General features: G+C 44.8%; 1 long non-coding RNA gene across 1 annotated transcript in view; it reads left to right on the forward strand.

Annotated features, from left to right (window-relative positions):
* LOC114015215 (uncharacterized) overlaps positions 1-12,451 on the forward strand; it is a 47,540-nt gene that overhangs the window by 22,304 nt on the left and 12,785 nt on the right. The window contains exon 2 of the long non-coding RNA XR_003559014.2: positions 4,210-4,344. This is a non-coding gene — a long non-coding RNA (uncharacterized LOC114015215). The remainder of the gene's footprint in view (positions 1-4,209; positions 4,345-12,451) is intronic.

Genomic DNA, 12,451 nt, shown 5'->3' on the forward strand with positions numbered 1-12,451 from the left:
CCATCCCTGTGTTCAGCCATCCACAGCAGCTGGCTCTGCACTGGTGCTGGTTAGCAGCAACTGTGGAGAAACTTACAGTGGCTTTAGCACATCTGTGGCATGACCACTCGCCTGACATCTCAGCAGTAATGCGGACCTTTGTGACAACAGATCACCAAAGGGTCTCTCGGTCCCTCTGTCCAGATGCACACAAACTCCCACAGCACCCACCCCCCGCACCCACCCCCCCCATCTTAAGGCTCTCAGCATGAATGGCAACAGCTTCTCCTTTCTGTTTGCTCCTTTGTGACCTGCTGAATCTCTCGTGTGTCTTGTCTCACCTTGGTGATAAATGACAAAGCAAATACACTAGCAATGAAGGACCTGGAAGGCTGCACAAACTGTAAGGGATACTGAGAAATACCCGGTTTTATCTTCTTTCAGTTTGGGAAGCAGAAGTTGACTGTCAGAACTGGCATGGCCTTTATGAATTTCTCAGAAAACTCCTTGGCAATGAGGACTTATGAGGAGCTACATGTCCCTCAAAGGGAGTTTTGCGTTTTAAGGTTTTACCCTGGATCTTCTAATGCCATGGCAGAGGCTTGTTCTCTGAAGGACAGTCTGGGAGCACGTCTGCTTTGCTGCCCAAGCCACATGATAAGCTTGGTGGTTTCAGGGTGGGGAGAACAGGAGGTTTAAGGAGGAGACTCCAGCTGGAAATCGGTGGGTGTTACACTTGATGATCTGCTTGCATCCCTGTTCAGGAAGCCTCTGTGAGAGTGTGCCACAAAATACTCACCTATGATACCTGCTCTTTTCCCCTACTTGCTGTTGGACCTCTGAAATCACTGAGCTAGCTGGACCTTTGGTCTGCCCCACATCACTTCTGTAGTCTCTCATGTCATTCGCTAGTTCTCACCTCTTCTGATCCACTGCAATGTTTCTACTGCTGTGACAGGGCATGGTACCATGGAGGGCAACCCCACTTATGGCTCTCTCCCTGCCCTGAGGTGAAGTTGTACCTATAGATGTACATGATCTATGCATGTACTGCATGAAGCTGGCAGACGAGGTGGCTGCCCACAGAGCCTTTGCGCCCCTCACCATGCGCGTCCATCTCTTCAACAGAGGGGAGGCGATACTGTTATAGTGTATGCTGAGTTACAAACTGCTGGCGTCATCTTACATTTGGATGCAAAATTAAAATGAAGGATTTTATCAGCTCACGCTGTAAGTGATTCTTGCTACTGTTTCTCATTTGTGCCTGGTGGTCCCATTCCCAAGTGAACGTCTGAACCTAGACGTTCACAGGCTTCTCAATTACAGAAGAATACAGGTGTCTCAAGAGAAAGACAGTGCTCCTGGGTTATGGAGAGGCAACCTCAGAGGTTTGCCCACCAGGGTTACAGCTCCTCTTGCAAGCGGAACTGCCGGTTCTTTAATAAAGACCAAGTGCGATACAGCATATGCCCAAACAGTACAGAGTGTGCTGAGAAACTTGAGCTGGGTTTTGTTTATTGTTGTGTACTCGGAGCAGCAACATTTGTGCAGATCAGATCTGAAGACAGGGGAGGAAAATGCCCACCCCTTGCTTAATTATTACAGTACAGTGTGTTTCGTTAGTGCCACCTCTCGGTCAGCAGGTTTCATCCTTGGACTGGATGCATCTTGTGTGATGTAAACAAGGTAAACCTGCTTGCTCCATACTGCTGTTTCATGGAAGAAAGGAAGCAAATATTGTAAACTAGCATGGAAAAATAGCCTGAAATATTTGTATTTCTTCTTCATTTTTAACAGGCTTATACTATGATGGGCATGGTATGGATTTTGATGTAGAATCCTACCAGCTGGTGTGTGTTCAGGCTTTGAATACAGTCGTACCAAAAAAATCAAGCATTTTCAAATATAAAAATACTGCAGTATTTTTCCCAACACAAAAATAAATTATTAAAGGAAAAGTTTATCCAACATTTGCTTGGTTTAACTCCTCTCAGCTGCACTTCCAACAAGTCTCTTTGGATTTATAGACTGTATGGTCAGAAGGACTCCCTTTGTGATACAGGGATTTTTTCAGGAAGTCTTCCATCAACTTCAGAACTTTGTTGAGAAAAATGACACTTTTTCAGGCTGTGGTTCACAAATCCCAGAGTTCCCAACTTATTTGTGCAGAGTCAGGAAAAGGTAACTAATACAAACAGGGCAAGCTTAAAGTTTGCTACCCAAGAGCAGAAACATCCATAGGAATATTTTCAGAAATCAGTGAATTGAGAAAAGTTGCACACAGCTGTGGTAGAGGATGCTCTTTAGCTGGGTGCTCATCCTCGATGTGAGGTTTTCAACTGGCAGATCATCCATTACATCCTCAAGTAGTCTGTGAAAATAGTTAATTGCCTACCCATGACATAAACCCTGTGAATCTGGTTTATAGCCTGAGTTCACGTAGCTTCTATTTCTAGCTGGTGGTTTTAGTTACATCTTGATGGTGAGCTCTCCTAACCAGGACTGATAGTTTTTGGGTTTGTTTTTTTTTTTGAAAGCATGGATGCTATACTAATTACCAACTACCGATTAATAAAATGAACTCAATGATATATTAGAAAAATACTTTCTAATATGAATTGCATATGCCTCAGCTTTACTGCCTCAGTCACTGATTGGAATGTTTTATCCAAGCGCTTATCTTTAAGCCTCAAAATAATCCCACTGAGCTCAGCAGTAGAAGGCAGCCCTTAGTATTAAAAATAAAATCTAGCATTTTACAATTTTTTAAAATTGTTAAAAAAGCTCTAGCATTTTACCATTTCAAGGCACAGTAACCTAAGTGTTGCCAACTGCAATCGTTCTTTTAATTTTGTCTTCTCTTGGGCATATTATGTGACTCTAGTTTTACTCATTGAAGTCTCAGATTGTGCTTGTTTTGTTAACAACTGTTAGGGCAGGGGTTCTTACTCTTAATTGGCACCATCTGGAAGTGAGAAGGAAATTGCTCAGGATGAACGCAAAGACAAGAAAAGGCCTTGCACTTTTCCACGGTTGTGAAACTTGTCCTGTTTGGAATAGCCACATCTGACCTGGGAACTGGCTTGCCCTTTATTTCTGTTAGGGGGCTAGAGGGAGAGGGAAATTTTCTCTCAGAAAAAAGACAATCTACATGTGGCCAGCAGAACCGGAAAATAATATTTAAAAACATAAAGTTGCACAATTTGGGCTGCTAGCGAGCTAGGCCTTTTTATGCAAATTGAATATCTTTGTTCCCAGTTTTTTTCCAATCTCGCACCACTTGTTCAGCATTTCCTCATTTTTTGGCACTGCTTTCCATAGCTGTGTGCAATCACACTCTCACACAGATGCCATTCCGTGTTCAAAGCACCGAATGCTACAGGGCATATTAGTGGTTTTATGCTTTAGATCTATCTTTATGTAACTTCAGAGCTCATTAATATATACCATTTTGTGTGATTAAAAAACAACAACCTGGCACATGAGAAGCTTTGAACAGGAGAATGGATTGCAAGGAAAATGGCTTTCTTCTCATTATGCAGATTTTAAGCTAGACGTGAGATAGGCCCAGCGAGTCAATGGACAAGGTACAACTTCTGTGAGGTAATCATTCCCTGACCGCAGCCGAGCAGGCTGCGTGCTGTAAAAAATATCCAGAAAGAGTCAAACGCTATTTGAAACAGATTTTCCCTTCATGATTTCACAGTAGTGGATGCAAATGAATGAAAAATCCCATGATGGTCATTTTAAGAACATTTGAAATCTCAGGGAAAGCCATTCTCTTTTGCTGTGTGAAAAGCTAGAGACAGGACTGAGGTGTGGAGGTACCAGAGTGATGGGCTCATCTAACATCTAAGAGTACAGACCAGAATGGTGTAAATACTTTGGCTGTTGGTGAAGCACAATTCCCCCAGTAGTTACAGCCTGAAACGTTGACTCTTAACACTATTGTGCCAAAAAAGGATTAAGATCATGTGTGCCAGAGCATAGTTCTTCTCTAGCTGTAGTTGCTGGCTTTAAAGGATTGAGGTGATGAATATCTCCTGCACTAAATAAGGTGATGCAGGATTTTTTCTGACCATCAGCTCTGACTTTTTAGCTTGCGTTCTGTCTAACGACACCAGCCTGCCCCTGCTTGCCAAAGCACAGGCTGTTTCACCAACACACAACAGAAGTGATGGCCTTTTCAGGTTGCATGTCTGTCCCTGACGTGGCTGTCTCTCCTGCCAGGGTGCTCTGATGACTTCCCAAGATCACACAGTGACATCCTCACTCATGCTGTGACGGCTGCAATGATGAGAAGCAGCAGGAGGAAAACTCAGAACCAACTCAGGAAATGGCATCCAAAATCTCAGAGCTCTGAAGGTAGGAAAACTGCTGGGTGCATTTGACAGCAATCAGAATACAAACATGGTCCTGAGGGCCAGGAGGATTTTGGTGTGAGAAGGAAGGGATCCAGTGTAGCATGAAACAAAAATGACTGTTACTGAGGTACCTGTAATGCTGTAAGTGCCTGTGCTTAGCCATCACTGAGCAAAGCGGAGAGATGCTCCCATCCATCCCTTTGAGGAGACCATATTTCCAAGGATCAGCTTTCCAGAAGAAAATACTTGTGTTAGCATAGTTGGAAATCTGCTGTCATTGCAGCTTGGGCAATGGCAGTAATGGAAAATCTGGTGTATAATCCAACTGATGCTCACTAAAACCTTCCAGAAATGGTCAGGCAAACACATTTTTCCTGTCTTAATGCGTGAGATTGTGTTAAAGAGTATGTGACTCAAGCAGCAATGCAGCCTCTGGCTGGCTGGAGGAGTGATGGGCAGGTCCACACAACCCACAGCAACTCCACGCATTTCCCCGGTGCTTGGCAGCTTTCTGTGCTTTTTCCTTCTTCGCATTCAAAGGGATGTACTGATTATATGCAACTATGACAGCAAATTGTGACTAATGTATGAAATGAAAATTCCTGCCTGATAGCACAGGGATCTTAGCTGCTCTGCAATTACTGCCTCACTACAATTTCTGCTAGGTGTTACTTATTCCAACACAATACTGAGCACAGGCAATTTACTGCAGAGGTCATAAAAAAAAAAATCTCATTAAACCCACACTGTTTAAGACCAGGTAGTTTCCCAGTTCCCGCTTCTCCTTGGTGCAAAGCCTTGGAGGAGGCTGGCTGGGTGGCTGCCCAAGGGAAAAGTCCCTCTCTGGTTTGTGGAACAGCAGTCGCGGTGGGGAGAGCAAGCTGTGTGCTCTGCAGGAGGATGCAGAGGCTGCCGAGCTGCCGTCTGCTTTGCTCCCTGCTCTGCTGAACCACGGGGATGTAACCGGCTGCTGAGAGTGCAGATGAGATGCAGGGAGGATTGGAGCTGAGCAAATCTGTTGAGTAGCCAATGGCCTGAATTTAATAGCCATTTCTTTCCCGGGAACAGCAAAACCCCTGGGGACTTGGCACTGTCTCCCACAGGATGATCTGTTGAATACTCTGCAAGATGCTGGACCAAATTCTCTCCGCAGCAGCATCAGGTGCTTGCAACTGCTGCTCGGAGCAGGCAGGGCCAGTTGGCAGTGGTGCAGGCGTCATGCAAATGTGCTGATGTAGCACTGACATAGGAGCTCCTGCCAGGGCCCTGTCTGCAGAAGGCTAGGCAGGCATGAGAGCTATCTTTGTGCAATGTAATTTACTGACAGCCCCAGCTGTCCTGTCTCCTGTTTGGAGGTGGTACAGACCCCCTGCAGAGGTGCCACAACTGTGCCAGTCAGGGTGAATCAGACTCTCCAAACAGCCACCACCCAGGCATTTTGCCTTCTCCAGCTGATGACCTGAGCCAGGAGATGGCATCTGTGCAGCCTGGCTCACACTGTGTGCTGTGCAGAGGTAGGAGCAGTGCGGGGAGCAGGTGCTCCATGGGCAGTCATGAGCCCGGCTGGGGGTCATAAGCTTTTGGGAAGAAACACACCAGAGATGGTCCGGGGAAGGTGGTCCACATCCCTGTGACCAGAAGCTCAGTTCAGTCCAAGAGAACATGAATGTAACTATGGACATTGAAGGAGCCCAACAAAACCCCCATCAGTTTACTAATTTTTCTTCCAAGAAAATGACAATGTATTTAACTCACAACACCCAAGTTCATAGTTTGTTTTTTTTTTTTTTTTAAGTTTACCTATAAAGCTTTGTTTTCCATTTGAATATTAAGATTTATAGAAAATATTTAATGTGGATGTGGAAACAATACAATAATATCAGTTACCCAAGGAGAAATGTATGTATATACAGAGAGAATTTAACCTCAAACACTCAGTTCACATATCCATGTGTGATTTATATTGCCCCAGGCTCCAAGGCAGAGTGAACATTGACACCCTTTGATGTTGAAAGAAGCCTAGTGACTGGCCTTTGGAGAGATTTGCGATGTCTCTATCAGCCTGTCAATGGAAAACCAGGCAGCAAAGCCGAGCCCCCTAAAGATTTCAAGGCCTTGTAGGCAGAGGGATCGTGTAAGCATTTTACTTCCACCAAGCACTGGGAGGCTGAGCACAACCAGCTGGGCTAATTGACTCCTTTCAGGGCACCGTGCTGTAGTTGGTGTCTGCACAGCTCTCCAGAACTGATGCTCTTTCGGCCCAGAAAAGGTGCCAGTGTCAGCGATAGAGATGTCTAGCAACTGCAGACCCCTGGGTGATGGAGTGCTTTGGTTTCTGTTGTATCCTAGTAGGGATGTGATAACCCATGACCAAAGTGAGGAATAAACCTTGCTTATTAGAAATGGAAAACATTTTCTTGCACTTTTTGAGAGGCAAATAAGCTCTGCCCAGAATTTCTGCTCATTTCTGTAGTACCAAGTGTCCGGGGTTTTCCATGGGGCAAAATAGTCTTGAGTAGGTTTGACATCTCACAATGCTGCAACAAAACCACAGGCACCATCAGCGTATTCTGCACTGCATGTCCCTGGCACGGGAACAGGCTGTGCACCAAGGTTAGTGATGGGAAGCAGGTGGCAAGAGGGGAACAGAAGCTGATGCTACTTGTGAGTTAAATTCCTGGCCAATGTGCTGAGTAACACTTCGGAAGATAGGATTAAAATTCAATACAGTGCCGATAGATTACGGAGATGGCTTGAAAACAGTAACGTGTGATATAATAAAGATAACCGTGGAAAGTTTACACAGAATTAGGGACTGCTGGCTAGGCACACCAGGATATGAGGATTACTGGGGGTTATAAACTGAAGATGCATCTTAAATATGATGCTATTTCAAAACCAAACAAAGGACCAGTGCTCCATGCTCGTATGGAGTCTTAGAGCTCATTTGAATCGGGTGCGCCCAAGGTTGCAGCTCAACAGGAGAGGTACAGAAACCATCCAAGCACTTGGAAACTAAGAGCGAGAGGGAGCTGGTATGTACTACTTGGCAAGGAAAGACTAAGGAATTGCATGTGAGGGAGAGACTGTAGTAGCCAGAGACCGAATCTGCTTCCTGATTGTTGAGAAACAAAACCCAAAGCTCCAGGTAACTCAGAAGCAGAGGTGAATGGACAGGACTCCAGTGAACAAGTGTCACTTAAATGCCTTGACGGCTGCTGTGCTACCAGGAAAGGAATCATGCTCAGTCTGCTGATTTGTCTGGTTCATTTTACATGTGATGGAGACAAAAAGTTTTAACTCTTTTTTTTCATAGCCCCATTCTGTTGGGTGGCAATGAACGGGGCAGAAATATGGCAGTAAGTTTCTTTGCTAAAAGTACTCACACCTATAGCGTTATTAGTGTTGCCATATATTGTCCTTAACTTGCTCTTGTCCTTTTGGAAAGTCCAACACTGGCATCGTCCTTCCCTGTCTGTTCCCTTGTGCCCTTCAAGTGAAAAAACTGTAAAGTCACAGGCTTAAAGGTTGTGCACAGGATATCTGAGGCAGGAGAACAGATACCCGCAAATTTGCCGCAGTGGGAAAGTGGGGGATAATTGTGGGTTCTGATTTTCCAGGGAGCCTCTGTGGAGAACTAATAGTCTAGACTTGTCCTTTTTGAGGCCTAATTATGTCTCTCTGTCAAACTATAAAAACAAGAGTCTGTAGCATCACAAGGGAAAATGAAAGCTATTGGCCTGTGTTCTGCATTTAATAGGATGTCAAAATCTAAAGCATAGTCTGACTGGTTTTTGACTGAGGTTAGAAAAGAAAATGCAACTAATTAGGCTTGTCTCTGAATATCCCTCTCTGTCTAATAGCTGTGCACTTGCAAATTGTAACATACTGGGAGTCCCAAACTCTGGTCAGTGCTGCTGTCTGGATGGGAGGGGTCTTCCCCACTGACGGGACTCAGGCTCCACTTATGCAGTGTCACTATTAGTGGGGACAGTTCCCTGGGAAATGCCTTGTGCCATGATACCTCTCCATGTTAAGGAGATGGAGAAACAGAGCTAGGGTTCCAGGTGTAAGGAGGTGCAGCTGGAGAGGAGCAGGGCACTCCATGGGAAGTGTCACACACTGTTGATGAACTAGTCTTTTACAGCTTGCCTTTAAGATTCATTTCCAAAGTCTTTGACAAGTAAGGAACAATTGGAAAGTACCTTGTATATGAAATGCAAGCTTTACTCTTTGAGTATCATGATCCCTGGATCAAAGTAACACACAGTGGCAGCTAGAATTCACCCCCAAAATGCCCCAGATATCTTATGTATGAGCTAAAGCAGGTCCCACTCTTCTTCTATCCAAGCTGTTCTTTCATGTGCTGCCTTTCCACCTGCACCCAAGTTCTGACCATTAACCATAGAACTGCCTCCTCGTTTGCAGTCCTTCATAAGCCAGCACCAGAGGACAATGTGATCGTGTACCTCTATAAAACCTGAGACAACAGAAAGGGATGGCCTATATTTAGATGACTAATGCATTAATTATACCTTGGAGTCTCCTACGTCAGGGAATGTTAGGTGATGTCCTAGTGCCTTCCTCTATCCTTTGGAAGTCATAGGGTTTTTTTCAAGTTGAAATAATTTCTTGGAGAGAACTGCAGCAGTTACAAGTTCCTTTTACCTTTCCCTTGTCAGCTGCCCTCATTCCGAACCAACGCTACACTCAGCTGGCTCCTCATGTTTTACAGATGAACTGAAATAAAAGTGGAATTTGTCCCACTGTGAGAGAAGAGGAAAAGAATAACTGTCTACAAGATTTTTCATGCAAGTCCCACATCCTCAGTTTTGCCCTTTTTTGACACAGAAATTTGATTGTCTTCTGCTTAGACATTCTGGGGCACCTTTCTGGTTTTCATTCTTCTTTTCTGACCTGACTTTATGCTAGTCGGGAAACTGCCAACTTTGCCTAACAGTCAAAACTAAACACTGCAATTCAAACTCAGAGGACATCAATGGGCAGGAAAAAAAAATTTGGCCTCATAATGGTGATTTTTTTTAATGTCATTTCTGCAAAGTCTTGCAGGGGGATTTGAGCCAGGAAAGCCAAATCAGTGAGTCCGTAATAAAATGAAAGGTCTTTCCAGGAGTCAGCCTGAAAAGAAAAAGGGTGGAAAGGTGTGAAAGGGGAAAGACTTGCATAATCGAAAGGGGCTTAGGAAGCAGAGAGAAACAAGAGCACCTGGATCTCCTTGGCAACTGCCAAAATACTGTCTGACATCGCCTCAACACTTGCATGGATATTTGTAGCTGTATTTTCCAGTAAGTGCACACTGATTTCACCCACAAATAATAGTTTCTGCAGACACAGGTAACTCACGCTGCAAAGCATCTCTTTTCCCAGGCTGTAGCTGGAAAAGAGACTCAAAGCAGCTTGGGACCCATACTGGAAGCAGAAAAGAGCTGCTCGCTAGAAAACCTTGTCTAAGCAGACCGGTGTTCTCCATGTTTGTATGAAGATGCCTAATTTTGATGGACCTGCAGATGACAGACCAACACCCACTGTGGCAGTGGTAAGGAAAGGAAAAGGACTTGGCCACGACTTGAAAATGTCTTTAGTCTCAGGTCTATCCTATGTTCCCAGTTTTAGAGCTGATCCCACTAAAAAATGAGGGTGGCAAAACTGTGGCCGTTCTGTGGATTATTCCCAACATCCACTGGCTTTATTAGGAAAAGATCTGGGCAGGAGGCAGTAGCTTCCTTTTGGTGTAACCCCGAGGTATGTCCATGAAGATGGCTTATCCACTGCCAAGTCCTCCAGTCCAGCCAGGGACCAGTGACAGGCTGCTTTCTGGGGCCCTTGCACACAAGCGTCCCACAGCTTCCTGAGAAGCTACTTATATCAGGCCTCTAGCTATATTTTTAGGAAAGCCTTTGAGAATGGTCTTAGACTTACATGGAGATTTAGGTTTACTGAATCTTGGTAGAGGCTGTTTTAAACATGTGCTTAAATCGTTTCCTGATTGCAAGCTGTAGCCCTCGGTTGGGCGTCGCTGCCAGTTTAGCGACGATAGCCCTCTCCCAGTGTGAGTAATGCACGAGTTAGGCTGCGTAGGAAGAACGAAATGATAAATTACCACTTCTGGGAGGATAGTCAGTTTGTCTGCTGACCCCCATCAGCTCTTTCCTTCTGCAGACATTCATCAGGGTTTTCCCAATCAGCACAAAAGCCTTCCTGGCTGTCCCACGTTTAGCACAGCTTGTCAGGAGCTACCAAAATGGTGCATCTGAGCACCAAGGCATGGGTCGTTTCAGTTTTGACCTTGACCAAGGCCATCAGCAACTGCAACTAAAATACAGGCTGCTTACAAAAAGAGGGGGTAATTAATAACCACACAGCTCAAATTTAGCGTAAAAAGTTATAAAACTGGAATTATGGGGGTGGGAGGGTCTGGGCTTTCTTCCCTCTGTTTTCATCTGTACAGCTTGAAGCGTTGGAAAGGATGTGCTGCTCAAATAAGGGATTACTTTTGCCTTTTAATCTGTGACAAAAAGATGATATAAAATTTACCCCTGCGAGTTGCCATGTAAATGAATCCAAGTCAAATAATGCACAAGGAGCAACAAAGCAACCCAGCCTGCTCTGCTGTGCAATATGGGCATTTAATTTGTGCATACAAATCCCAGGAACTGAAAAAACCAGGGGCATTTCACATGTACATCCCCACGCAAGCCTCCCTCCCGCAACAAATGATTATTATTTTTTTGGTGGGATGCACAGAGAGGGAAAAAAAGGTCATCAAATCCGTGTTAGATGACGGTACAGATTCCTTGGCTACCAAACACCAGGGCCGAGCAGAACAAAGAGATTTGCATTCTAAGTGATGCAAAGCAGCCGGCAGTGTTTTAATGTTGTGTTTGCTCTGTGATGTCTTCATCAGGCACTCAAAGGCAGCGGCTCTGGCAGCCGTGGGTCCCCACGAGCCTGTCAAACTCCGTTTCCATGGTTTTCCTTCAGGCAGCACCATCGGCAGACAGCATGGAAACGGACCCCTGCAACCTGTTTTGAACAGTGTCTCTGATGTAGGGCCCCAGAGCGGGCATCAAACTAGCAACAAGCAGCAAGAAAATAACAATTTTGCTTTTCGCAGGTGTCAGAGCGGCAAACAAAAGGCTGTTTATAAAAGATGCAACATCCCCTTTTTGTCGGTGTTGGCAGTTTAAAGTCAGCCAGGCAGCCATGGAGTTGAGGAGGAGGTTTTGGAGGGGGTGTGCTGTGAGAGAGGGAGCTCGTCTCGAGGCATTCAGATTGTTTCCTCTTTAATCCTTCAGCCTCACTAAATAGGGCCTTCCAATCACCAAACTGATAGCTATTAACGGCGTTTGAATTATTCCATTTTAATCAATGAGGAGGGCTATTTTCTTCAAATTATTACAATTTTTTTTCCAGACAAAGAAAGTGTAAGGGTCTCATTCTTCCATCACCTTGAAGAGCACTCTTTCATTTAAATAAAAAGTTCAGAGCATTTAGAGCATTTGAAGCCATATTTGAGCATTGATACTGAATATTCAAGAGGTGAGAAAGTAGAGTCCATGGTCTTTTGCCACTGTGGCTACCTGTGTGCAGTGATGACATGGAAACACAGCCTCTGCTAAAAGAGCAGAAGTCAGGAGAGCTGACAATCAGACCCAGCTGGACCATGAATTTGTGAACAACGCTGGCTAGGAAACTTCACCTCTTGGTGCCTCAGTCTCACCACGTGAAATTTGGATAATGATTTATTTTTCTCTAGTAAAGGACATGGACTTTTATGCCCAAACATGATATAGAGCTTATGGTTACCCTTGTGTTTATCATGACACTAGTGACTGGAGCCTGTGCAACCCCCTCAAGGAACAGTTTTCCATTAAAGAAAACTGATGGGTCAGATGCTGTCCAAGTTACAAGAAAGCCTGCTTTTCCCTTCCGATTAGCCAACTTTGTCACAGCTGCTTGGGGAGGTGCTGGGAGGCACCAGCCTTGTTGGCTTCTGTTTCCATTGCAATGCATCTGGCAAGCCAGGGAGAAACGAGGAGCTGGGAAGCTTTGGTAGCATCAGATCCCAAGGTGCCTATTTTTATTTT

The sequence above is a fragment of the Falco cherrug genome, chromosome 7 (genome assembly GCF_023634085.1).
Source record: "Falco cherrug isolate bFalChe1 chromosome 7, bFalChe1.pri, whole genome shotgun sequence".
Classification (NCBI taxonomy): domain Eukaryota; kingdom Metazoa; phylum Chordata; class Aves; order Falconiformes; family Falconidae; genus Falco; species Falco cherrug.